Below are 26,032 nucleotides of genomic sequence, written 5' to 3' on the forward strand. Positions count from 1 at the left end.
CCCGCATCGGGCTCCGTGCTCTGCTGGGAGCTTGCTTCTCCCTCTGCCCCTGCCTGCCAGCTCCCCCTGCTTGTGCTCGCTTGCTCTGACAAATAAATAAATAAATAAAATCTTTAAAAAAAAAAAAAAAAAGCACCAGCGGGTGAGGAAGTACCTGTCTACACAGGTGCACATCTGTCCTCTACCCAGGACAGGGTCACGGTTCATAGCTTGAACCTGCGGTCCCAAAGACCTGCGTTTAATATCCAGCTCTGTCACTTATGGCTGAGTGACTTTGGTCAAGTAATCTCTTTAAGCCTCATCACCTCAACTGTCACATGGGAATAAAAACAGCACTTATTTTAAAAAGTTACTCATTGGGGCACCTGGGTGGCTCAGTCGTTAAGCGTCTGCTCGGCTCAGGTCATGATCCCGGGGTCCTGGGATCGAGCCCCACATCAGGCTCCCTGCTCAGCGGGAAGCCTGCTTCTCCCTCTCCCACTCCCCCTGCTTGTGTTCCCTCTCTCACTGTCTCTCTGTCAAATAAATAAAATGTTAAAAAAAAAAAAAAAGTTTCTCACCACTTACCCTTCCTATACATGTGGGTGGAATGCAAAATGTGAACACAGTATGTGGGGCTTGGCAGGACTTCTTTTTAGAGTTAACCGTACAATTCTTTTTTTGCCAGGATAGAATGTTTTAAGTGTTCTATTAATTAGGGAACACGTCGAATAGATGAAATCAAGTTTCTAAAGTTCAATGACCAAAAAAAATAGTTTAGTCAGGTGGGTCAAAAACTAGCCCCCCTCCAACCCTTGTTTGGATTCGGCCTTCTTGATCATATACATTTGTTCAAGTCTCTCTCTTTTTTCTTTTAAATTTGATTTATTTATTTAAGTAGGCTCCATGCTCAATGTGGAGCCCAACAAGGGGCTTGAACTCACCATCCTGAGATAAAGACCTGAGCTGAGATCAGAAGTCAGACACTTAATCGAAGAAGTCACCCAGGCGCCCAAGTCTCTTAGGGTTTTTTTAAGATTTATTAATTTGTGGGGCACCTGGGTGGCTCAGTCATTAAGCGTTTGCCTTCGGTTCAGATCATGATCCCAGGGTCTTGGGACTGAGCCCCGCATCGGGCTCCCTGCTCAGTGGGAAGCCTGCTTCTCCCTCCCCCACTCCCCCTGCTTGTGTTTCCTTGCTCGCTGTGTCTTTCTCTGTCAAATAAATAAATAAAATCTTTAAAAAAAAGATTCATTTGAGAGAGAGAGAGTGTGTATGTGTGTGCAACCACAAGGTGGGGGGAGGGATGCAGAGGAAAAAGAATCTCAAGCAGACTCCCCACTGAGTGCAGAGTCCAACAGAGGGCTCGATCTCATGACCCCGAGACCACAATCCAAGCCGAAACCAAGAGCTGGATGTTCAACCAACTGAGCCACCTAGGCACCCCTAAGTCTCTTTTTTTGTTTGTTTGGTTTTGTTTTTTTTTTGGTGGGCAGCAAAGTTTATTGAACGACAGTCAAGTTTATTGAGTGAGAGTACAAAGCTCCCAAAGGAGGGGACCCAAGAGGGTTGCCCCCAAGTCTCTTATCTTTAATAAGAGTTAAAAGTCTAGCTCCTGACACTCCATGTGAGGTTTTCTGTCATACATGTTTAAAATACCTTTAAGTGAACATTTTATAAAATAATACATTAAACATACAAAGAAGTAAAGTATAGTGCACCTTCGGAACTCATGAGCCAGCTTCAACAATTATCAACACATTTTTTACTATGTTAAAGTATTTCAAAATTCTTAGCACGATAAGACTAATAAATATCTACCTATTCAGACATACCTGTTGGTTCCTAATTGAAGAGAAAGGGAGAGGTATGTGTTTATGTTCTCTGATACAACTGTGGCTCTCACACCAGCTCTCTTACAAGATGGCACTACATAGCAAAAATGAGTTTTACCAGCAATGAGTGCTGTAAGAAACATAGCAATCAATCCTCTTTTGGTCCTCCCACTCTGCTACTTTGGGCCTGATAAAATGAAAGCAAATCTCAATGTAATCCAATCAACCTCCCCCCCCCCCCCAAGGATCTCTGTATATCTCAATTTAAAATAACCAACAAGGAAATGGTGCTATACATACATTATGGATATAATAAACCTGTTCCAAATACCATTAGGTCCATATGTGATCTCCTTTCTCAGGAGCTCAAAAAATTTCTGTAACTTCTAAGTGTTTTTCCATAACATGAGAGTGACTCTCAGTTTGCCATCAGAGGTGACGGGACATTCTGAGACAGGCCTGGGCATAGAATCTTTACATGAATGGTCTCACGAAGGGTGCTGTGTGTAAAGCCATGGCAGTCCTCCTCACTGGGCTAATCCTCAGTGTTACAGATTAGGCATATTAGACACTTATCACCCCATAAACTGATCATCATATATCCATATACATCACATACATAAGCATCCACGTGGTACAAGCTAGTATTTTATCCCTCAGATTTTTTCACAGCTACAATGGCTGATGGACCACCGTACCCCCGTTCCTGGTCTAGACCAGTGGCAAGTATAATCCCTCTGCCTCACCTCAGATTAGCAGCCAAGGTGGGCTCTCTACCACCTTCACTCAGAGGCACAAGTACACATCCTCCAACACATCAGGAGATAAACAGCTACTCAATCTCAGTACAGCACACTTTTCTGAAGATCTAATAAACACATAACGTTAACCAGTAATATTAAGGTAACAAGTTCTACATGCTTTATAAACACAGTAACTTAGGATACACTGAGAAACAAGTATCACTCCAACTGATCAGGTGCAGGGAAATCAAAGCTGTATACTTCTCAGTGAGGGAAATGTCCCATAAAAACCTATAAAACTCCCACCCCGGGACAAAGAGAAAACATTGCACCACAAACAAGGATGAACCAGGGAACCTCCAAGACTCCTAAAAGTGTATGGTTATATAAGTAGACTTTCCAAAGAGATCAAACTGTTACCCCAAATTTCAAGTTTCTTCTAACTTAGACTATATGTCCTTATACCACCAGGTTGATCGCAATGCCCCTCTCTTGAACCTAAACAAAACCCACTTGTCGTTAAAAAGGATTTAGCGTTCACAGCAACAAAACTTAATTTTCTACTACACCCAGAAGACTTTTTAATGTTCCTTTTTAAGTTACCAAAGTTAAGGTAATCAAAGAAGGATTTCCCCTTGATGATATATATACCTCAGTTGATGTGCTTTAATATTCAACTAAGAATTAAGCTGTTGATAAGTCCTTTAAATCTGGTATTCTCATAAAACATTCACATTAATTCAAGCAAAACATTAAAGAGCATTACATAATGAATCATACTAAACTGGCAATGAAAGGAACAACCATTAAGATGCCCAGAGCACCAGTTTATCACAAGTTATCACTCACGGCATGAAAATGTTTGAAGACTAACATCAAAATACTTACCTGAACCCCCAAAGGTACCGTCTTCTTCCCCTTAAATACACAACATTTACCAAAGTATTGCTGCATGCAAATAGAAGACTTCTCTCTGTAAAAATGAAACTAAAGACACAGATCTGTACCTCTGAAACAAATAATACAATATATGTTAAGAAAAAAAAAAAGAAGAAGAAGATAGCAGGAGGGGAAGAATGAAGGGGGAGCAGGAGACGAACCATGAGAGACGATGGACTCTGAAAACAAACTGAGGGTTCTAAAGGGGAGGGGGGTGGGAGGATGGGTTAGCCTCGTGATGGGTATTAAAGAGGGCACGTTCTGCATGGAGCACTGGGTGTTATGCACAAACAATGAATCATGGAACACTACATCAAAAATGATGTAATGTATGGTGATTAACATAACAATAAAAAATTTTTTTTAAATGAAACTAAAGAACTTCTTCGGGAAGAACAGTCACAAAGTTATCTCTACTCCTGACCTACAGGCTTAAGGGACCACTTATGGGAAGCGTGATTATGTAATTATGTTCTCTCATACAATTGTGACTCTCACATCAGCCTTCTACAACATGCAGCAATTAAGATGGGACAGCACAGAAACATCTATCTATCTATCTATATATATATATTCATACCAGCCATGAGGAACCACAGAAAACAGTAATCAGTACCCCTTTCTCTCTCTCTCTTTCATCCACCCTGTTAATTGGGAACTTTCTGATAAAAGGAAAGAAAATTTCAATGCAGTCGGAGTAGTTTTGCTGTTCATTCCAAATAATATTTCCCATTTTAGTAAGTCTAGCATTGTCTTTTCACTATTTTAACAGATGCCATTCACAAAAATGTTTTATTAAAGATATTGAAGAACACAAAAATATCTAACTTCAACCTAAATCTCTAAACTATTGGACTAACTACATATTACCAGAAAGGGTCTTATGTACCCAATCTTGTGTGTACATTTTTCCTAATCTCTGAGAAAGATGTTATGATCAATATTATTGCATCACAGAATGCAGCATTACTGTTGATATCTGTTAAGTTTCCAACAAGAATGAAAAGCTTAATTCGTAATAAACATTATGGGTTCTGAATTCAGGCAGAATTAGCTATATAACTTGATCAAGTTATAGCCTATCTAAACTTCAGTTTCCCTACCCATAAAATGGGAATAGTAAGAATACCTATAGAGACCTCACGAGACTTTGCATGATTATATGAGACATGCACATGAAAGCCCTCAGCATCATTCCTGACACACGGCAAGTATTCCGTAAGTATTAATTCTCATCATCCTCTATACTGATTACTGTCACCATAAATAATATCCCAGGCATTTTCCTGAGTGCTACATACTTTATCATAGGTTTTAGCATTTATACCCTTCACCAACCCTATGTGCTAGGTGATTTTATTATTTATTATTATTATCCTCACTTTATCACTGAAGAAACTAGGTTCAGCTAGCAATTTTGCAGGTTCATACGATCAGCAAATGGCATAACCAGAACCTGAACGAAAATCTATCTGACAACAAAGCTCCTTAACAGATATAAGTCTTAACAGGTTCAAATTCCTCTAGGGGCGCCTGGGTGGCTCAGTTGGTTAAGCAACTGCCTTCGGCTCAGGTCATGATCCTGGAGTCCCGGGATCGAGTCCCGCATCGGGCTCCCTGCTCAGCAGGGAGTCTGCTTCTCCCTCTGACCCTCCTCCCTCTCATGCTCTCTGTCTCTCATTCTCTCTCTTGCAAATAAATAAAATCTTAAAAAAAAAAAAAAAAATTTAAAAAAAAAAAAAAAAAAAAAATTCCTCTAGAATGGGTAATAGCAGATTCATTACCCAAAAGACATGATAGGTGATATTCATACAAATAACTACGTTAACTTTTGAATGTTTCTTCCAAAAAGAGACAAACCAAAATCCCATCCCAATTCTTGATTTATTAGTTTATCTTTCATTTCTAAAAACAATTTCAGGGATAAAGGTGATGATTATGACAATACATCACATTTACATAACGCTTAGGTACAGTAACTAATTTGATTTTCACTACAATCCCATGGCTATCAGTAGATGAGAAAAATGAAAAGCCACAAATCCGACAAAAAAATGGAAGAAGGACTTAGGCTTAAGTCTTCCTGCTACAATACAGAGCTATTTTTCACTATACCATGTAGACAAACAGATGGATTAATAAATACTAATTAAAAACTAATCTCGGGGCGCCTGGGTGGCTCAGTCATAGGGCACCTGCCTTCGGCTCAGGTCATGGTCCTGGCATCCTGGGATCGAGCCCCACATCGGACTCTCTGCTCCACAGGAAGCCTGCTTCTCCCTCTCCCACTCCCCCTGCTTGTGTTCCTGCTCTTGCTATCTCTCTCTGTCAAATAAATAAATAAAATCTTAAAAAAAAAAACTAATCTCAAGGGACACCTAGGTGGCTCAGTCGATTAAGCATCTGCCTTCAGCTCAGGTCATGATCCCACAGTCCTGGGATCAAGTCCCACGTCGGGGTCCCTGCTCAGCGGAGCCTGCTTCTCCCTCTGCCCCTCCCACTGCTTGTGCACGCTCTCTTCTCTCTCTGACGAATAAATACATAATTTTTTAAATAAATAAATAAAAATAAAAACTAATCTCAAGAAAAAACAACAGTCCACACATACCCATTCTCGTCAATGATCACAGCCTTAGAGACAAAGCAATGCTGCAGTCTCCAAACGACAGCATTTAAAGAAAGCAGAATAGATTTAGAGGGGCATAACAATGTTTAAAAAGGATGACTACTGGACCTATAAGGAAGGCAGAGGATCAATCAGTCTCCAAGATAACAAAATAAATAAAATTACCCACTTGTACTAAAAGAAAAATGAAGGAACTATGGCTTAGGACTATACTGATGAATTTAACTTACATTAAGGACGAACAGTCAGAATTGGTAATATACTGGTGGCAATACAAGACACAGTTCCTGCATCCAGAGCTTCCAGGCACAATAGAAAATTATTTAATAAATATTGTTCAAATTAGTTAAGATACAATGTAGTGAGATAAAAGATGTATGTTATGAATGTATATAAGAGAGCTCTGCTCTAAACAAACAGGGAGTAACTGAATATAATGTGTTCATTTACAGAAAGAAAAAGAAAAAATATAGGAGATGCCCCCAAATACAAGGAAAATAGTTATAGGAAGTATCAGTTTGCAGTGGAAAACTGCGCTCAGTTTCTAACTTAGGCTCCACTTGTTGTCTTTTTACCGTGTCCTATGCGTAGTAGCTACATGAATCATTTGACCTCTCAATAAATTGATCTTTTACAAGTACGCTGCTCATTAAAGGATTGGGATCCAAATTACACTTAAATCAATTTATTTGATCCGTGACTGATAAATTAATGATTAAAGATAGTTATTACATGGATAATTTCATTCAGTCTGTGTGTTTTAATTAGACTTACAGAATCACTGACAGTTTGAGTTGTTTATCTTGACTGAAACCAACAAAAGAAAGGTCTTACTTTACATTTCTTACATAAAAGGGTCAAGTTCAAGAAATTTAGTCAAAAAACAAAGTTAAAACAGAAGAAAGAGAAGTTTTCTAAGAAAAAAATCTGAGCTGAGCTTAAAAAAAAATACTAAAGACTTTAATCAGGCTGTTACTGAGAACTGCTGCAAATATTCACATTCAAGTAATTTTTTTTTGGCCCCGGCATTATCAAACTTTAGTGCCAACACGACAACTAAAGTAGGCAAAGAACAGATTCCAAAAGGAATGTGTCCCTGTCTTGCAGGTAAGCAGGTTTCAAAATTTAGTGGGTACCGGCATCACCCAGGTAGCTGGTAAGAACGTAGATTCCTGTGCCTAAAATAGATATTCTGAGGAGAGGCACAGGAAAACAGATTCTAATAAGCCCCTAATCCTGACACAGGTGAATAGTGGGCATTGCTTTGAGAAGCAACACAAGATTCCAGGCACTGTCCTAGGTACTCTTGTGTGTTCTTTCATCGAATCCTCATAAAACCACCTGAGGTAGATATTATCCTTATTTCATGAATGAGGAAACAAAGCCCAGGGATTAATTAAGATGGCTAAGATTAAACAACTAAAGAGAAAGAAAAAGGACAGAAGAGAAATTGACTTTATTAGGTAGCATTTTCAGAGGAACCTACATAAGGAAGCTGGCATTCTAAAAATCATTTAAAAAATAACAGATCAGAGAGTTCATCTTGTGTCAAAGATACAGAGAAAAGAAAAGCCATTATTAAAAATTAGAGGCATCTGGGTGGCTCAGTTGGTTAAGCGACTGCCTTCATCATGATCCCAGGGTCCTGGGATCCAGCCTCACATCTGGCTTCTTGCTCAGCAGGGAGCCTGCTTCTCCCTCTCCCTCTACCTGCTACTCCACCTGCTTGTGCTCGCTCTCTTTCTCTGTCAAATAAATAAATAAAAATTCTTTTAAGAAATAAAAAATAGGGGCACCTGGGTGGTTCAGTCGTTAAGCGTCTGCCTTCGGCTCAGGTCATGATCCCAGGGCCCTGGGATCAAGCCCCACATCGGGCTCCGTGCTCGGAAGAGAGCCTGCTTCTCTCTCCCACTCCCCCTGCTTGTGTTCCCTCTCTCACTGTGTCTCTCTCAGGAGAGATGAATTTATCCCTCTGTCAAATAAATTAAAAAAAAAAATCTTTATAAAAAATAAAAAAAAAGATAAAGACAAAAATATTTGGAAGGTAATTTAGAGATTAAAAAATGATGTGTGGGTCCCACCTACAAAGATTCTGGTTTAATAGTTCTTGAGTGTATCCTGGCATCAGGATTTTAAAAACCTCCTCAGGTAATTCCAAAGTGCAGCCAAAGCTGAGAATGACTATCTTAGAGAATGCCCAAGGCTCAGGGCTGGGACGAAGAAGGAAGAGCAATGGGAAGAGTGAAAAGAGACCTACGGAGCTATTGGGCATAAATCGAAAACGAAAATCTGTCTTGAAGACTGAGAAGAATTCCCAGGTTTTGTGAGAACAATGAAAATGTTAAGAGTCACTGCATTTAACAAATGAGAAACAAACCAGACGGGAATGTTAAGATAGGTTTTCCATGACTGGCAAACATGGTCAACTGGTAAAGACAACATTCTGCATTAGCAAAATCTTCAAGTGGAAGGCTTTCAGTCCTCTGAGGCTGCCTGTGTAACTACACCTACTACCACAAATAGAGGTACATGGACAACATAGTACAATAGTGTACAAATAGAGGTGGATTCCCCCACCACCACTTTTGCAGTGGTGTTTCCACACTGCCATCTAGTGGTCAGGATGGCAAGGACTGATTTGAACTGGAAATGATTTCTAGAGGGCTGTGAACTCTTCTGGTTACAAGGCAGGTGGTAAAGAGCCTAAATTCGGGGCGTCTGGGTGGCTCAGTCATTAGGCGTCTGCCTTCGGTTCAGGTCATGATCTCAGGGGCCTGGGATCGAGCCCCACATCGGGCTCCCTACTCCACGGGAAGCCTGCTTCTCCCTCTCCCACTCCCCTTGCTTGTGTTCCCTCTCTTGCTGTGTCTCTGTCAAATAAATGAATAAAATCTTTAAAAAAAAAGAGCCTAAATTCAAGGGTTTAATCCTAAAGTTTCCCTTTAGAGTAGAAGATAGGCTTAAGGTACAGAGTGGTTTCTCTGGACGGTGATGAAAATGTTCTAAAATTGTGCTGATGGCTGCATAACATTTTGATGTACTTAATGCCACTGAATTATACATTTAAAATGGATAAAATGGCAAATTTTACATACTTTGTGTCACTTTGAATGGGTGAATGGCATGATATAGGAATTTTATCTCAAACTGTTACAAAAAAGGAGGCAGGAAATATAGAAATGATTCAAGAACTATAGAAAAGCTTAAAAAGGATGCCAAAAACCAATCAGTCCCCTCATTTCAAAACACGTAAAATTGAGGCTCCACAGATTAAATTATTTACCCTACTCACCTAAACAATAAAACCTCTGCCAAAAAAGGGGGGGAAATTAACTTAATTAAAAGCTTTCTGTCTCCCAGTCCTGAGACGTGACTTTCCTTAAGCTGGATCCTCACCAGTGCCTGGAGATCTCACCCACAAGAATAGCTTCAAACAGCATAATATCACCATTATTCCAACAATTGAAGCTCAAAACCCCGAACTCATCCTTCACTCCTTCCTCACCTGATAATCAGTCACTCACTGAATTGGGTCAACTCTTCTCTCAAATGGCATATCTTCTTTTTGGGCTACTGCCATCTTCCTAACTGAGGCCTTCCCTGCTTCACACCCAGAATAAAGCAAATTCTTTCTTAACTGGAATCCCCATCTTCAGTCTTCCCACATCTCTCCTCAAGCACGTTCACAAAATCATACTGCTGCACTAATCTCCCAGAATTCCATGCACTTTGTACTACTACTCAAAATTTTTATGGGCTCATCAATACCTACAAAATAAAGTTCACATTCTTTTTACAGATTTTTATTCATTTGAGAGAGAGAGCACGAGCAGGGGGGGAGGGTGCAGAGAGAGAAGCGGACTCCCCGTGGAGCAGGAAGCCTGACGCAGGGCTCCATCCCAGGACCCTGGGATCATGACCTGAGCCGAACGCAGACGCTTAACCAACTGAACCACCCAGGTGCCCCTGAGGTTCACATTCCTTAGCCTGGTCGTCAAGGCCTCTGTATTCCACAATCTATTCCAACCTTACCTCTTATAACCTTCCCTATAACACAAACAACACTCTGATACAGTCAAATTGTCTACCAGATAATCTATATACATGTCCCCATTAGTCCCACAGTCATTACCTGTGCCAATGATTTTCACTTTATCCTGTTTTTTTTTCTTTCCCAACGGTTCTCAACTCAGGCTATGCATCAGACTCACCTGTAGAGTTTAAAGATGTGGCCCAGAAACCTGGATATTTTTCAAAATTCTGCAATTTTCACGAAAAGTGAAAACCAACTCATTCATAGACTTTAAGTCTTCTGTAAGGTGGTTACGTTTTCAGCACCTAAACAAAGTATCTCTTATTCAGTAGAAAAAAAAATTGAAATTAAATTGCCCAGAGAAACCATTACTTAGGGGCACCTGGGTGGCTCAGTCGTTAAGCATCTGCCTTCGGCTCAGGTCATGATCCCAGGGTCCTGGGATCGAGCCCCGCATCGGGCTCCCTGCTCAGCGGGGAGCCTGCTTCTCCCTCTCCCGCTCCCCCTGCTTGTGTCCCCTCTCTCACTGTGTCTCTCTCTGTCAAATAAATAAATAAAATCTTTAAAAAAAAAAAAAAGAAACCATTACTTAAATATCTACGCATTCTATTCTTGATCCCTGTACAACATAAATCTTTCTAATTAACACCTACTTCCTAACAAAAGGTAAACACAGTAACTGAAAAATGCTAGTAAGAATTAAATTTTGGTAAGGAGCAAGATGGTGGAGGAGTAGGAGACCTGGATTTTGCCTGGTCCCAGAAATTCAGCTCAATAGGGATCAAACCATTCTGAACACCTACGAACTCAACAGGAGATTGAAGAAAAGAACAGCAGCAACTCTCTGAACAGAAAAGCAACCACTTTCTGGAAGTTAGGATGTGGGAGAAGTGAATCCGAGGTGATATTTGGGAGGATAGACGGCGGGGAAGGGGGCCTCCGTCGGCCGCTAACAGCAAGTGACAGAGTAGCAGGGCACAAAATCGGAACTTTTAGAAGTCTGCTCCGCTGAGGGACGTCGCTCCAGTGTCTAAGCAGGTGGTGGAACCCTTGCTGGGACAGTGTGGTCTCAGGACGCTCGGGGTCACAGAAAGACCGGGGGTGCCTGAGTGTGGCAGAGCTCCCAGGTATCAGAGCAGGGAAGCCGGCTGCAGAGACGGAGCCCAGGCGCGGGCTCTCAGCTCGGGGTTGCCATAAACCATGATCCGCGGCACAGTTGGGCCACTGCTCTTCCAGCAGGGACCCAACAAGCGGCAGATCCGGGGAGACTCCCCTTCCTCCCCTGGGAGGAGCGGCGCGGGAGCGCACCGCAGGGATCTGCTAGGTTTGGAGACTCCACACGGGGTCGGGTGCCAGAGATAGAAACGCGCAGTCACAGGCCGGGTGAGCACGAAGTGCAGCCGGAAACCAGGGAGACGGGAGTGATCGACTGCTTTTCTCTGGGGGCACACTGAGGAGTGGGGCCTCGAGTTCTCGGCTCCTCTGGGGCGGAAATTGGGAGGCCGCCATTTTCACTCTCGGCCTCCAAAGCTGTATGGAAAGCTTGCAGGGAACAAAAGCTCCCAAGAGCAAACCCAAGCAGATTACTTAGCCTGGACCCCGCAAAGACATCTGAGAACCACGGCAACAGGCCCCTCCCCCAGAAGATCAGCAGGACCATCCAGCCAAGACCAAGTTTACCCATCAATGAGAACGGCTGAACTCCAGCACTAGGGGAATACTGCACATAGAATTCAAGGCTTTTGGGCGCCTGGGTGGCTCAGTTGGTTAAGTGACTGCCTTCGGCTCAGGTCATGATCCTGGAGTCCCTGGATCGAGTCCCGCATCGGGCTCCCTGCTCGGCAGGGAGTCTGCTTCTCCCTCTGACCCTCCCCCCTCTCATGTGCTCTCTCTCTCATTCTCTCTCTCAAATAAATAAAATCTTTAAAAAAAAAAAAAAGAATTCAAGGCTTTTTCCCCCTGATTCTTTAGTCTTTCAAAGTTAATTTTTTTTTAATTTTTTTCTTTTTTTTTAATTTTTCTTTTTCCCTTTTTCAACCAATTCCTTTTTTAAAAATCTTTTTTATTTTTCATTTTTAGAGCCATATTCTATCCCTTCATAGTAGTTAACCTTATTTTTGGTATATATATAAGTTGTTCTCTCTTTAAAATTTTGGGATACAGTTTCTTCTAACAGACCAAAACATACCCTAAATCTCTAGTGTATGGCTTTGTTCTAGTCTCCTCCCTGATCACATTCGCTCCCTTTTTTTTTTCTTAATTTCTCTTCTTTCTTTTTTCAACCAACTTATCAATTCCTTTTATAAAATATTTTATAATTTTCATCTTTACAGTAATATTCCATCCCTTCATCGTATTTACCCTTATTTTTGTACATATATAAGCTTTTCTTTCTTGAAAATTTTGGAGGCAGTTTCTTCTAACAGACCAAAACATGCCCAAAATCTAGTGTGTGGCACTGATCTATTCACCAGCCTGATCATATTTGATCATATACTTTTTTTTTATTCTTTTTCTTTTTATTTTCTTTTTTCGTTCCTTCCCTTTCTTTTCCCCTGGTTTCAGGTCTCTTCTGATTTGTTTAGTGTATATTTTTCTGAGGTCACTGTTACCCTGTTAGCATTTTGTTCTCTCCTTCATCCGTTCTCCTCTGGACAAAATGAAAAGACGGAAAAAATCACCTCAAAAAAAAGAACAAGAGGCAGTACCGACTGCCAGGGACCTAATCAATACGGACATTAGTAAGATGTCGTAACTAGAGTTCAGAATGACGATTTTAAAGATACTAGCTTGGCTTGAAAAAAGCATGGAAACCCTTTCTGGAGAAATAAAAGAACTAAAATCTAACCAAGTCGAAATCAAAAAGGCTATTAATGAGGTGCAATCCAAAATGGAGGCTCTAACTGCTAGTATAAATGAGGCAAAAGAGGGAATCAGTGATATAGAAGACAAAATGACGGAAAAGAAAGAAGATAAACAACTACTGGATCATGAGGGCAGAATTCGAGAGATAGTGATACCATAAGACGAAACAATATTAGAATAATTGGGATCCCAGAAGAAGAAGAAAGAGAGAGAGGGGCAGAAGGTATATTGGAGCAAATTATAGCAGACAACTTCCCTAATTTGGGGAAGGAAACAGGCATCAAAATCCAGGAGGCACAGAGAACCCCCCTCAAAATCAATAAAAATAGGTCAACATCTAATAGTAACCCCAACATCTAATAGTAAAACTTACGAGTCTCAGAGACAAAGAGAAAATCCTGAAAGCAGCTCGGGACAAGAGATCTGTAACCTACAATGGTAGAAACATTAGACTGGCAACAGACCTATCTACAGAGACCTGGCAGGCCAGAAAGGACTGGCAAGATACATTCAGAGCACTAAATGAGAAAAATATGCAGCCGAGAATACTATATCCAGCTAGGCTGTCATTGAAAATAGAAGGAGAGATAAAAAGCTTCCAGGACAAACAAAAACTAAAAGAACTTGCAAACATGAAACCAGCCCTACAAGAAATATTGAAAGGGGTTCTCTAAGCAAAGAGAGAGCCTAAAAGTAACATAGACCAGAAAGGAACACAGACAATATACAGTAACAGTCACCTTACAGGCAATACAATGGCACTAAATTCCTATCTTTCAATAGTTATCCAGAATGTAAATGGGCTAAATGTCCCAATCAAAAGACACAGGCTATCAGATTGGATAAAAAAACAAGACCCATCAATAGGCTGTCTGCAAGAGATTCATTTTAGACCCAAAGACACCTCCAGATTGAAAGTGAGGGGGTGGAAAACCATTTGCCATGCTAATGGACACCAAAAGAAAGCTGGGGTGGCAATCCTTATATCAGACAAATTAGATTGTAAACCAAAGACTACAATAAGAGATAAGGAAGGACACTATATCCTACTTAAAGGGTCTATCCAACAAGAAGATCTAACAATTGTAAATATCTATGTCCCTAACATGGGAGGAGCCAATTATATAAGCCAATTAATAACAAAAGCAAAGAAACACATCGACAACAATACAATAATAGTAGGGGACTTTAATAACCCCCTCACTGAAATGCACAAATCACCTAAGCAAAAGATCAATAAGGAAATAAAGACTTTAAATGACACACTGAGGGTGCCTGGGTGGCTCAGATGGTTAAGTGTCTGCCTCTGGCTCAGGTCATGATCCCAGGGTCCTGGGATTGGGCCCGGCATCAGACTCCCTGGGCAGCGGGGAGCCTGCTTCTCCGCCTCCCTCTGCTTCTCCCCCTGCTCATGTTCTCTCTGTATCTCTGTGTCTCAAGTGAATAAAAAAAATAATAATAAAATAAAAACTTTAAAAAAAATAAATAAATAAATGACACAATGGACCAAATGGACTTCACAGATACATTCAGAACATTCCATCCCAAAGCAACAGAATACACATTCTTCTCTAGTGCCCATGGAACATTCTCCAGAAGAGATCACAACCTAGGTCACAAATCAGTTCTCAACCAGTACCAAAAGATTGGGATCATTCCCTGCATATTTTCAGACCACAATGCTTTGAAACTAGAACTCAATCACAAGAGGGAAGTCGGAAAGAACTCAAATACATGGAAGCGAAAATGCATCCTACTGAAGAATGACTGGGTCAACCAGGATATTAAAGAAGAATTTTAAAAATTCGTGGAAACCAATGAAAATGAAAACACAACTGTTCAAAATCTTTGGGATGCAGCAAAGGCGGTCCTAAGAGGAAAGTTTATAGCAATACAAGCCTTTCTCAAGAAACAAGAAAGGTCTCAAGTACACAACCTAACCCTACACCTAAAGGAGCTGGAGAAAGAACAGCAAATAAAGCCTAAACCCAGCAGGAGAAGAGAAATAATAAAGATCAGAGCAGAAATCAATGAAATAGAAACCAAAAGAACAGCAGAACAGATCAACAAAACTAGGAGCTGGTTCTTTGAAAGAATTGACAAGATTGATAAACCCCTGGCCAGACTTATCAAAAAGAAAAGAGAAGGGTCCCAAATAAAATCATGAATGAAAGAGGAGAGATCACAACCAACACCAAAGAAATACAAACAATTATAGGAACCTATTATGAGCAAGTATATGCCAGCAAATTCAATAATCTGGAAGAAATGGGTGCATTCCTAGAGATGTATCAACTACCAAAACTGAACCAGGAAGAAACAGAAAACCTGAGCAGACCTATAACCACTAAGGAAATTGAAGGCAGTAATCAAAAATCTCCCAAGAAACAAGAGCCCAGGGCCAGATGGCTTCTCAGGGGAATTCTAACCAAACATTTAAAGAATTAATACCTATTCTTCTGAAACTGTTCCAAAAAATAGAAATGGAAGGAAAACTTCCAAACTCGTTTTATGAGGCCACCATTACCTTGATCCCAAAACCAGACAAAGACCCATCAAAAAGGAGAATTACAGACCAATATCCCTGATGAACATGGATGCAAAAATTCTCACCAAAATACTAGCCAATAGGATCCAAGAGTACATTAAAAGGATTATTCACCACGACCAACTGGGATTTATTCCTGGGCTGCAAGGTTGGTTCAACATCCGCAAATCAATCAATGTGATACAACACATTAATAAAAGAAAGAACAAGAACCATAAGATCCTCTCAACAGATATAGGAAAAACATTTGACAAAGTACAGCATCCTTTCTTGATCAAAACTCTTCAGAATACAGGGATAGAGGGTACATACCTCAACATCATAAAAGCCATCTATGAAAAACCCACAGCGACTATCATTCTCAATGGGGAAAAACTGAGAGCGCCCCTCCTAACGTCAGGAACACCACAGGGATGTCCACTATCACCACTGCTATTCAACACAGTACTAGAAGTCCTAGGCACAGCAATCAGACAACAAAAATAAATAAAAGTCAAACTCTCACTCTGCGAGATGATATACTTTATGTGGAAAACCCAAAAGACTCCACCCCAAAACTGCTAGAACTCATACAGGAATTCAGTCAAGTGGCAGGACATAAAATCAATGCACAGAGATCAGTGGCATTCCTATACACCAACAACAAGACAGAAGAAAGAGAAATTAAGGAGTCGATCCCATTTACAATTGCACCCAAAACCGTAAGACACCTAGGAATAAATCTAACCAAAGAGGCAAAGAATCTGTATGCAGAAAACTATAAAATACTCATGAAAGAAATTGAGGAAGACAAAGAAATGGAAAAACGTTCCATGCTCATGGATTGGAAGAACAAATATTGTGAAGATGTCAAGGCTACCTAGAGCAATCTACACATTCAATGCAATCCCCATCAAAATACTATCCACTTTTTTCAAAGAAATGGAACAAATAATCCTAAAATCTGTATGGAACCAGAAAAGACCCCAAATAGCCAGAGGAATGTTGAAAAAGAAAAGCAAAGCTGGCGGCATCACAATTCCGGACTTCAAGCTCTATTACAAAGCTGTCATCATCAAGACAGTATGGTACTGGCACAAAAACAGACACATAGATCAGTGGAACAGAATAGAGAGTCCAGAAATGGACCCACAACTCTATGGTCAACTAATCTTCGACAAAGCAGGAAAGAATGTCCAATGGAAAAAAGTCTCTTCAACAAATGGTGTTGGGAAAATTGGATAGCCACATGCAGAAGAATGAAACTGGACCATTTCCTTACACCACACACAAAAATAGACTCAAAATGGTTGAAAGACCTCAATGTGAGACAGGAGTCCATCAAAATCCTAAAGGAGAACACAGGCAGCAACGTCTTCGACCTCAGCCGCAACTTCTTCCTAGAAACATCACCAAAGGGAAGGGGAGCAAGGGCAAAAATGAACTATTGGGACTTCATCAAGATAAAAAGCTTTTGCACAGCAAAGGAAACAACAAAACCAAAAGACAACCGACAGAATGGGAGAAAATATTTGTAAATGACATATCAGATAAAGGGCTAGTACCCAAAATCTATAAAGAACTGATCAAACTCAACACCCAAAGAACAAATAATCCAATCAAGAAATGGGCAGAAGATATGAACAGACATTTCTGCAAAGAAGACATCCAAATGGCCAACAGACACATGAAAAAGTGCTCAACATCGCTCGGCATCAGGGAAATCCAAATCAAAACCTCAATGAGATACCTCACATCAGTCAGAATGGTTAAAATTAACAAGTCAGGAAACGACAGATGTTGGCGGGGACGCGGAGAAAGGGGAACCCTCCTACACTGTTGGTGGGAATGCAAGCTGGTGCAGCCACTCTGGAAAACAGTATGGAGGTTCCTCAAAAAGTTGAAAATAGAGCTACCATATGATCCAGCAATTGCACTACTGGGTATTTACCCCAAAGATACAAATGTAGGGATCCAAAGGGGTACGTGCACCCCGATGTTTATAGCAGCAATGTCCACAACAGCCAAACTGGGGAAAGAGCCAAGATGTCCATCAACAGATGAATGGATAAAGAAGATGTGGTATATATATACAATGGAATATTACGCATCCATCAAAAGGAATGAGATCTTGCCATTTGCAAAAACGTGGATGGAACCGGAGGGTGTTATGCTGAGCTAAATAAGCCAATCAGAGAAAGACATGTATCATATGCCTCACTGATATGAGTTATTCTTAATCTCAGGAAACAAACTGAGGGTTGCTGGAGTCGGGGGCTGGGAGGGATGGGGTGGCTGGGTGATAGACACTGGGGAGGATATGTGCTATGGTGAGCGCTGTGAATTGTGTAAGACTGTTGAATCACAGACCTGTACCTCTGAAACAAATAATACTATTTATATGTTAAAAAAAAGATAGTAGGAAGGTAAAAATGAAGCGGGGGGAAATTGGAGGGGAAGACAAACCATGTGGGACTATGGACTCTGAGAAACAAACTGAGGGTTCGGGGGGGATGGGTTAGCCTGATGTTGGGTGTTAAAAGAGGGCACGTTCTGCATGGAGCACTGGGCGTTATACACAAACAATGAATCATGGAACCCTACATCAAAAACTAATGATGTAATGTATGGTGATTAACATAATAATAAAAAAAACTAATGATGTAATGTATGGTTATTAACATAATAAAATAAAAAAATTTAAAAAGAATTAAATTTTGATACTCATCAAATTTGTGAGAAACATCACAACCATTCCAATTAAAAATTTGATTTCAGGGCGCCTGGGTGGCTCAGTTGTTAAGCATCTGCCTTCGGCTCAGGTCATGATCCCAGGGTCCTGGGATCAAGTCCCACATCGGGCTCCCTGCTCAGCGGGAAGCCTGCTTCTCCCTCTCACACTCCCCCTGCTTGTGTTCCGGCTCTCGCGATCTCTCTCTCCCTCTCTGGTAAATAAATAAAATCTTAAAAAAAAAAAAAATTTGATTTAATATGTGCCTGCCCTATATGTGACAGTCATTTAAATATGTACAGAACATGCTAATGTGAATGTCCAGTTTGAAATTCAACATACAGAACTATTTACGGATATCATTTGTAGCCTGAATGAACCCAGCTGTAGCAAGTTCACCTTAGCCCTTGAATATAAAGTTGCAAAGGAGGGGGTCAATTAGGATGAAAAAGAAAGATAATCATTGTCAAACCAGACTGCACATTAGAATAACCTAGGGAGCTTTTAAAATTTCCACATTCAAGCACACTTTGAACCAATTAAATCAGATGTCTGGGTGGGAACCATGCACCAGTATTTTTTAATGCTCCCCAGGTGCTTCCAATGTGTAGCCAACATTGAGAACCAATGAATCAGAAGAGAATCTCTCCCAGGTTCTAAAAACCTAAAGATCAGAACTATACAAAGAAAGGAAAAAAGTCGCAGAAAGCAGGGAGTCCTTCATAAGTAAGCTGTTTTCTTTCAAGTTATAAATGATTTCTATGTATTAAGGATATGTGCCTTTTTATGTTGCGAATATTTTCCTCAGTTTCTTGGCTTCTCCATTATAAGTCAGTTCTTTGACATACAGATATTTTTGACTTTTATGAAGTTATATCTATTGATCAAACTAACTTTTCCCCCTTATTTGGTTATTTTGCCTCAAAGACTTAACAACAAAACCAAAACAATAAAAAACAGGGTACTTCCTAACATTATGATTCTCAACCAAAGTAATGAATAAAAAAGTCAGGGGGGGCCTGGGTGGCTCAGTCAGGTCTGCCTTCAGCTCAGGTCATGATCCCAGGCTCCTGGGATCTAGGCCTGCATCAGGCTCCCTGCTTAGCGGGGAGCCTGCTTCTCCCTCTCCCCCTGCCTGCTGATCCCCCTGGCTTGTGCTCTCTCTCTCTGTCAAATAAATAGATAAAATCTTTAAAAAAAATCAGTATTAACCTAGAACTATAAATACCCTTAAATGCTCAAAATTAAACATGAATAGGTCATGTGTAAAATAAAATGGCAACAAGTTAACTTTTAAAAAGGATACTTTTTTATTTTACTGTATTTAAACAATAATGACTTTGTCGACTTTAAATGTAGGTTCCACGCCCAGCACAGGGCCCAAAGCAGGGCTCGAACTCACAAGACTTGAGCTGAAATCAAGACTCCAATGACACCAACTAAGCCACCCAGGTGTCCCCCAATTTTTACTTTTAAAATAAACTGTCTAAGATGTTTATCACATGGGTTATGTGCCTTTTCAGGAACTGTTGAGAAATATAGCTAGTTGCGGCGAAAGCAACCATTTGAGTTCTAAGATTAGAACAAGACAGAATAGACAAGGTTATTCCACACAATCACATTTATTATTTTTATCCTAACAAGTAATTATTACAACAAAATTTTTTTTAATATTTTATTTATTTGACAGAGAGACAGCGAGAGCAGGAACACAAACAGGGGGAGTGGGAGAGGGAGAAGCAGGCTTCCCGCGGAGCAAGGAGCCCGATGCGGGGCTCGATCCCAGGACCCTGGGATCATGACCTGAGCCGAAGGCAGACGCTTAACGACTAAGCCACCCAGGCGCCCCTATTACAACAAAATTTAAGGGGGGTTCACTGTATAAAATATTTTGTAGTAATAAATCCCATTGTAAATATAGATCGATAGGCACAATTCTCCCCCAAATCGTCACAAATTCAATTGACTACTAGTTTCAAACATGAGTTTTTGCTTTTAACATGAATAACATAGTCATTATTAAGGCACTGTTACCACATCAATTTGCCCAGTTGTTCTTTCATTATGATGAGTTTTATATAGATATTTATGACAAAGTTTTGATTTTCTGGTTCAAATTCAAAACAAAAGCTATGGTAAATGTCAGAAGTTGAGAACAGTTTGGAAAGGACACTCATGAAGATGATCACTGAGGGATACTGAGTTTTAATAGCTGAAAACAAAGACACTATACTGAAAAATGTCTGTGTGCTTTTAACACCATTGTCCAACAGAGGGAGCATCACATCTAATTTAGAGTCTAAATGGGGAGCCCCCACATGGAAAGGGGAAATCATCTAAAACTTAATCGACAAAAATTTTAGATGTAGTATTTACAGAATTAAATATAAAACCAAATCACAACATCCAAAAAAAATTCAAAGGAAATATTTATCAAATACCTGGACTGCTGAGAACTGTAATACTTACAGAAATCCATTCATCTATTTAACGTAAATACACAAGTTACACAAATATCCTGAAATTATTTTTTAAAGACTTTATTTATTTGACAGAGAGATAGAGAAAGAGCACAAGTAGGCAGAGAGGCAGGGAGAGGGAGAGGGAGAAGCAGACTCTCCACTGAGCAGGGAGCCTGACGTGGGGCTCAATCCCAGGACCCCAGGATCATGACCTGAGCTGAGGGCAGTTGCCTAACCAACTGAGCCACCTAGGCGCCCCCAAATATCCTGAAATTATAAGCAGCAAATGTATGTTGATTCCATAAGTTTGTGCTGCAGCACAAAACTCTGCAAGGCTAACAAGCTCCCATTGATAATGATACTGCTGATCCCCACCCAGACCACACTTGGTGTACCAAGAACAGAGGATAATGTAGACTGAATTTCCAAACTCACATTTTAACTCTTAAATTAGGAAACTGATTGGTAAGGAATGGGACCCTAAATTTGGGATGCAAACCCATGAAATTTGATGCCTTGAACTCCTAAATTCTGTTGAATTTCCTCTACCAGTAAAAACACTCTGAAGAGGGTGGTCTCCCTTTGCCTAAAGAACCTGCAATGGTCTCCCCCTATGGTAAGTGCCCTGTGAAGGACCTGCTGTGGAACTACCTTCACCATCTCTCAGTGCTTTAGATCTATGACCAGACTCAAGTCCCAGCAGACCCCAAAGAATAAAGCAGAAAACTACGACCCATTGGGGCACCAGGGTGGCACAGTTACACATCCAACTCGATTTCAGCTCAGGTCATGATTTCAGAGTTGTGAGATCAAGTCCCGAGCCAGGATCTACCCTCAGCAGGGAGTCTGCTTAAGATTCTTCCCTCTCCCTCTGCCCCTCCCCACTGCTTGTGCATGCGCTCTCTAAAATAAATCTTAAAAAAAAAAAAAAAAAAAGTGCAGGCACCTGGGTGGCTCAGTCGGTTAAGCATCTGCCTTTGGCTCAGGTCATGATTTCAGAGTCCTGGGATTGAGCCCCACACCTGCTTCTCCCTCTCCCTCTGCCCCCACCCCTGCTTCTGCATGCTCTCAGACAGATGAATAAAATCTTTGAAAAAAAAAAAGTGCAAGCCATTAGGAGATTCATTACACACCAAAAGAATTGTGAGATTTTGCCAATTTATATCAACAAAAACTTGAGGAACATATAAGGGAAAGGATCCTAAGAGTGTTGGAGTGTTGGATTCAGATGGAAGATAATGCTGGATTAGGCCGAATTTATTGCTACGGGTGTGCTAAGCAGAAACTGTGGATTCAACAGGTTGGCTCAAGCAGCTAGGAACGCCTAACAGTTTGCTTGGTTGGTTTAATGAAAGCTGGACCTAAAGGTGACCTACACTAAATGAAGGTGAAACATCTAAACTTCTTTGGGTACTGAGGTCTTCCTGATGGCTTAAGGATATCAGAATGCTGAGTGGGTTTAATATGTTAGACCTGCTTACCCTTAACCATGTCCCTGGGAGGACCCAGAAAACATTCCATTCACCAAGCTAAGAGAAATATATTCATGAGAGGAACCCGGGACTCCTTTAAGAGCTCTGGGATGGCTAGCCTTCATAGGCCAGGAATAAAAGTGGTAACTCCTGCCATCAAACTGACTCCCTAAATTGAGCAGGAGATGATCGGATCCTGTGGTGGCAGGGACCAAGTGGCAGCACTTAATCACCAAAGACAAGGTGGGAATGAATACCATAATGGCAGCCAAAACAGTAACCAGAAAGGTTTGAACTGCAGAGATCTCTGACATTGGCTAAGAAATCAGTGCCCCAGGGCGCCTGGGTGGCTCAGTTGGTTAAGCGACTGCCTTCGGCTCAAGTCATGATCCTGGAGTCCCAGGATCGAGTCCCACATCAGGCTCCCTGCTCGGCGGGGAGTTTGCTTCTCCCTCTGACCCTACCACCCCCCATGCTCTCTTTCTCTCAAATAAATAAATAAAATCTTAAAAAAAAAAAAAAAAAAGAAATCAGTGCCCCTAGAACTGAAACAGATGGGCAATCTATTAAAGTCTTGATTAGTTTAGGGGCGCCTGGGTGGCTCAGTCATTGAGCGTCTGCCTTCGGCTCAGGTCATGATCCCAGGGTCCTGGGATCAAGCCCCACATCAGGCTCCCTGCTCAGCGGGAAGCCTGCTTCTCCCTCTCCCACTCCCCCTGCTTGTGTTCCCTCTCTCGCTGTGTGTCTCTCTCTCAAATAAATAAATAAAATCTTTAAAAAAAAAAAAAGTCTTGATTAGTTTAAGTGGAAAAACTCGAAGTATGATTTAAATCACCAAAAAAGTAAAGTTGTGGCCCCTCTACCAATTCCCAGATTGGAGCCATTTCATAGACCCAGAGTCTCTGGAATGAAGGGAATTCCCTTAAGAAGAATTCTACCACAGAGCTAAATATGAATACTATAAATTTTCCACCTAGGCTTCCCTAAAGAGATCAACAGCCATTTATTAAGGATGACTTTGTTCTGGGGAAGAGGACATAAGCAGCCCTTGGAAGGATTACTAGATACTGGCTCTGAACTAGAGTGAATTCCTAAAGACTCAAAATACCATTTGGTCCAAACTTTCAGGAATAGCAGCTTATGGAAATCAGAGGATCAATGCAGATTTGGCTCAGATTTATCTCAAACTGGGTCCAATAGGTCCCAAATCCACCGTGCAGTTAATTCTGCTGGAACGCACAGTTGGAACAGACATCCTTAACAACTGACAGAATCCCCTCTCTTGGGGCGCCTGGGTGGCTCAGTCGGTTGGGCATCCGACTCTTGATATCGGCTCAGGTCATGATCTGTGTCATGGGATCGAGCCCTGCTTTGAGCTCAGTGCTCAGCATGGAGTCTGCTTGAGATTCTCTCTCTCTAAAATAAATAAAATCTTTAAAAATAAAATAAATAAAAAAAGAATCCCCTCTAATCCCCTACCCATACAGTAATGACTAGCATGGATAAAAGTGCATGTGGAAGCCACTAGAACTGCCATTACCTACCTAAACAGTAAACCAAAACCAATACTGCATTTCTGGAGGACTTCCTGCCACCATCAATGATGTGAAAGATGCAAAGGTGGTGATTTCCTCCCACATCCTCATTTAACTTGATTTGGCTAACGTAGACAGATGGATCTTGGAGAATGACCGTGTGCTTTCAGTTGCGCACAGGATAGTTAGATGAATGAACTTGCTATTGATGCCAAGTATGGTTAAGGAAGGTTAAAGAGGCATGCATGTGTGACAAGGGATGAACTGCAGGGGCTTCTGTAGTCTACTGATACAGCCAGCTGGAACTACAATTCCCAAAATTTCCTCTCTGTAGGACTCTGGATTAAGGTTAGCCAAAAAAGATGTGTGCGATTTGGAAGGCAGAAGTGAAGCAACCATCATCATCCTCTTCTGTAGGGTGTGCAGGGCTTGTGTAGGGTACAGGTACTGTTGCAGCCTGTGTACACGGTCACTACCTAATGGCTTACCTTGTTGGCCTGGCCTAGCAGCCAGGCCCTCTGCTCCTCCATCTCCCATGGTATCTCTTCCTGAACCTTCTCCAAGTTGTGGGGCCCAGTACATGAACAGTTCTGTGGCAAGGAGCATTAGCAATTTCTGCAGGTCACTGGTGTCATTCAGGGGAAGGCAGTGACAGACACAGGTTTCAAGTTGTCCTCATTAGTTCCAGTTGGATTCCAATGGGTTTTTGCTTCCCCCCGATATGACATCCAGCTTCTTCTGCCAGCTCCACTGATTTCAGGACCCACACAATTCAGAGACAACAGCAACTTTACCAATTCCCAAATTATGTAAGGTCTAACCTCTATAATCCTTATCCTTTGTCATTCAGTGATTCTGCTTCTCTGATCCATCCCCAAATAGATATAAGCCCTTTGTAGAAAAACTGACCAGTCCAAGAGAATAACCCTGACAGTTGGAAGACACCAGATGACCACATATATAGACACCCACTGGGCAAGAATCTGCATAAACACCCAGAGTTGTTATTTTTCAACCTAAAACTTTTTAGTGCCTCATTCTTCAATATGACTAATCAAGAATGACCAGACACTTGAGGACAGTTCATCTTTTCTTTCCTTTTACTTTTGTCATAGAGAGTTTGAAACATTCCCAAAAGTAGAGAATAGTATAATGGAACCCCACACATTCATCAACCAGCTTCAAAAATTACCAACACATGGCTAATCTTATACAAACTATACCCTCACCAATACCTCCCAACTAAATTACTTTAAAGCAAACCTCAGTCTGTCATTTCACCCATTATCTACCTCAAAAAGATAAAACTTTTGTTTTTAACTTCTCATTTTGAAATAATTTCAGATTGATAACAAAAATTGCAAGAAATAGTAAAGAATTCCATTTGTCCTTCACAAGGACATCATATGATGCTTACATCTTACATAATCAAAGAACAATTATCAAAATCGAAAAATTAGCATTGAATCTAATAATTTCTAATTTTACTGCACTGTAATCAGAGAACAAAGCTATTACTTGAGATTTGTTTAAACTTCCTTTACCATCTAATATAAGGTACATTTTTGTAACAGTTCTTGATTACTCAAAAATATGTAATCTCAGGACGCCTGGGTGGCTCAGAGGGTTAAGCATCTGCCTTCGGCTCAGGTCATGATCCCAGGGTCCTGGGATCGAGTCCCACATCGGGCTCCTTGTTCAGCAGGGAGTCTGCTTCTCCCTCTGCCTGCCGCTACCCCCTGCTTGTGCTCTGACAAATAAATAAATAAAATCTTTAAAAAAAAATGTAGTAAGTGTATAGTCTTTAACATATCTAATAAATGTATTAATTGCAAAACAAATTACAGTGATTCAATATTATTAACTAATCTATAGACTTCATTCAAATTTCATCAATTGTCCCAGTAATGTCCAATTTTTAATCCAGAACATATTTTGCATGCTTTAGTTTTCATGCTTCCTTGGTGTCCTTTAATCTGGAAGAGGTTCTTCAATCTCTCTGTCATTCACCACCTGGATTCAATTGCAGAGTACTGCCTAGTTACTGTATACTATCCCTCAATTTGGTTTCCTCTGATGTTTCCTCATGATTAAATTCAGGTTACATTTTTTATATTATACATCAGAGAACGGATGTTGTGTCCTGCTCAGTGGGTATCAGGAAGTATACCATGTCAATATGTCATATTATTAGAGTTATTACCTTTGTTCACCTGGTTAAAGTGATGCCCGCCAAGTTTATCTACTGTGAAGTTACTATATTTTTTCCCTTGTACTTAATAAGG

General features: G+C 40.8%; 1 protein-coding gene across 3 annotated transcripts in view; it reads right to left on the reverse strand.

Moving 5' to 3' along the window:
- SMYD3 (SET and MYND domain containing 3) overlaps positions 1–26,032 on the reverse strand; it is a 713,262-nt gene that overhangs the window by 670,459 nt on the left and 16,771 nt on the right. The window lies entirely within an intron of this gene.

Source organism: Mirounga angustirostris, unplaced genomic scaffold (assembly GCF_029215605.1).
Source record: "Mirounga angustirostris isolate CCGP_5_RB_7025 unplaced genomic scaffold, mMirAng1.0.hap1 SCAF_6, whole genome shotgun sequence".
Classification (NCBI taxonomy): domain Eukaryota; kingdom Metazoa; phylum Chordata; class Mammalia; order Carnivora; family Phocidae; genus Mirounga; species Mirounga angustirostris.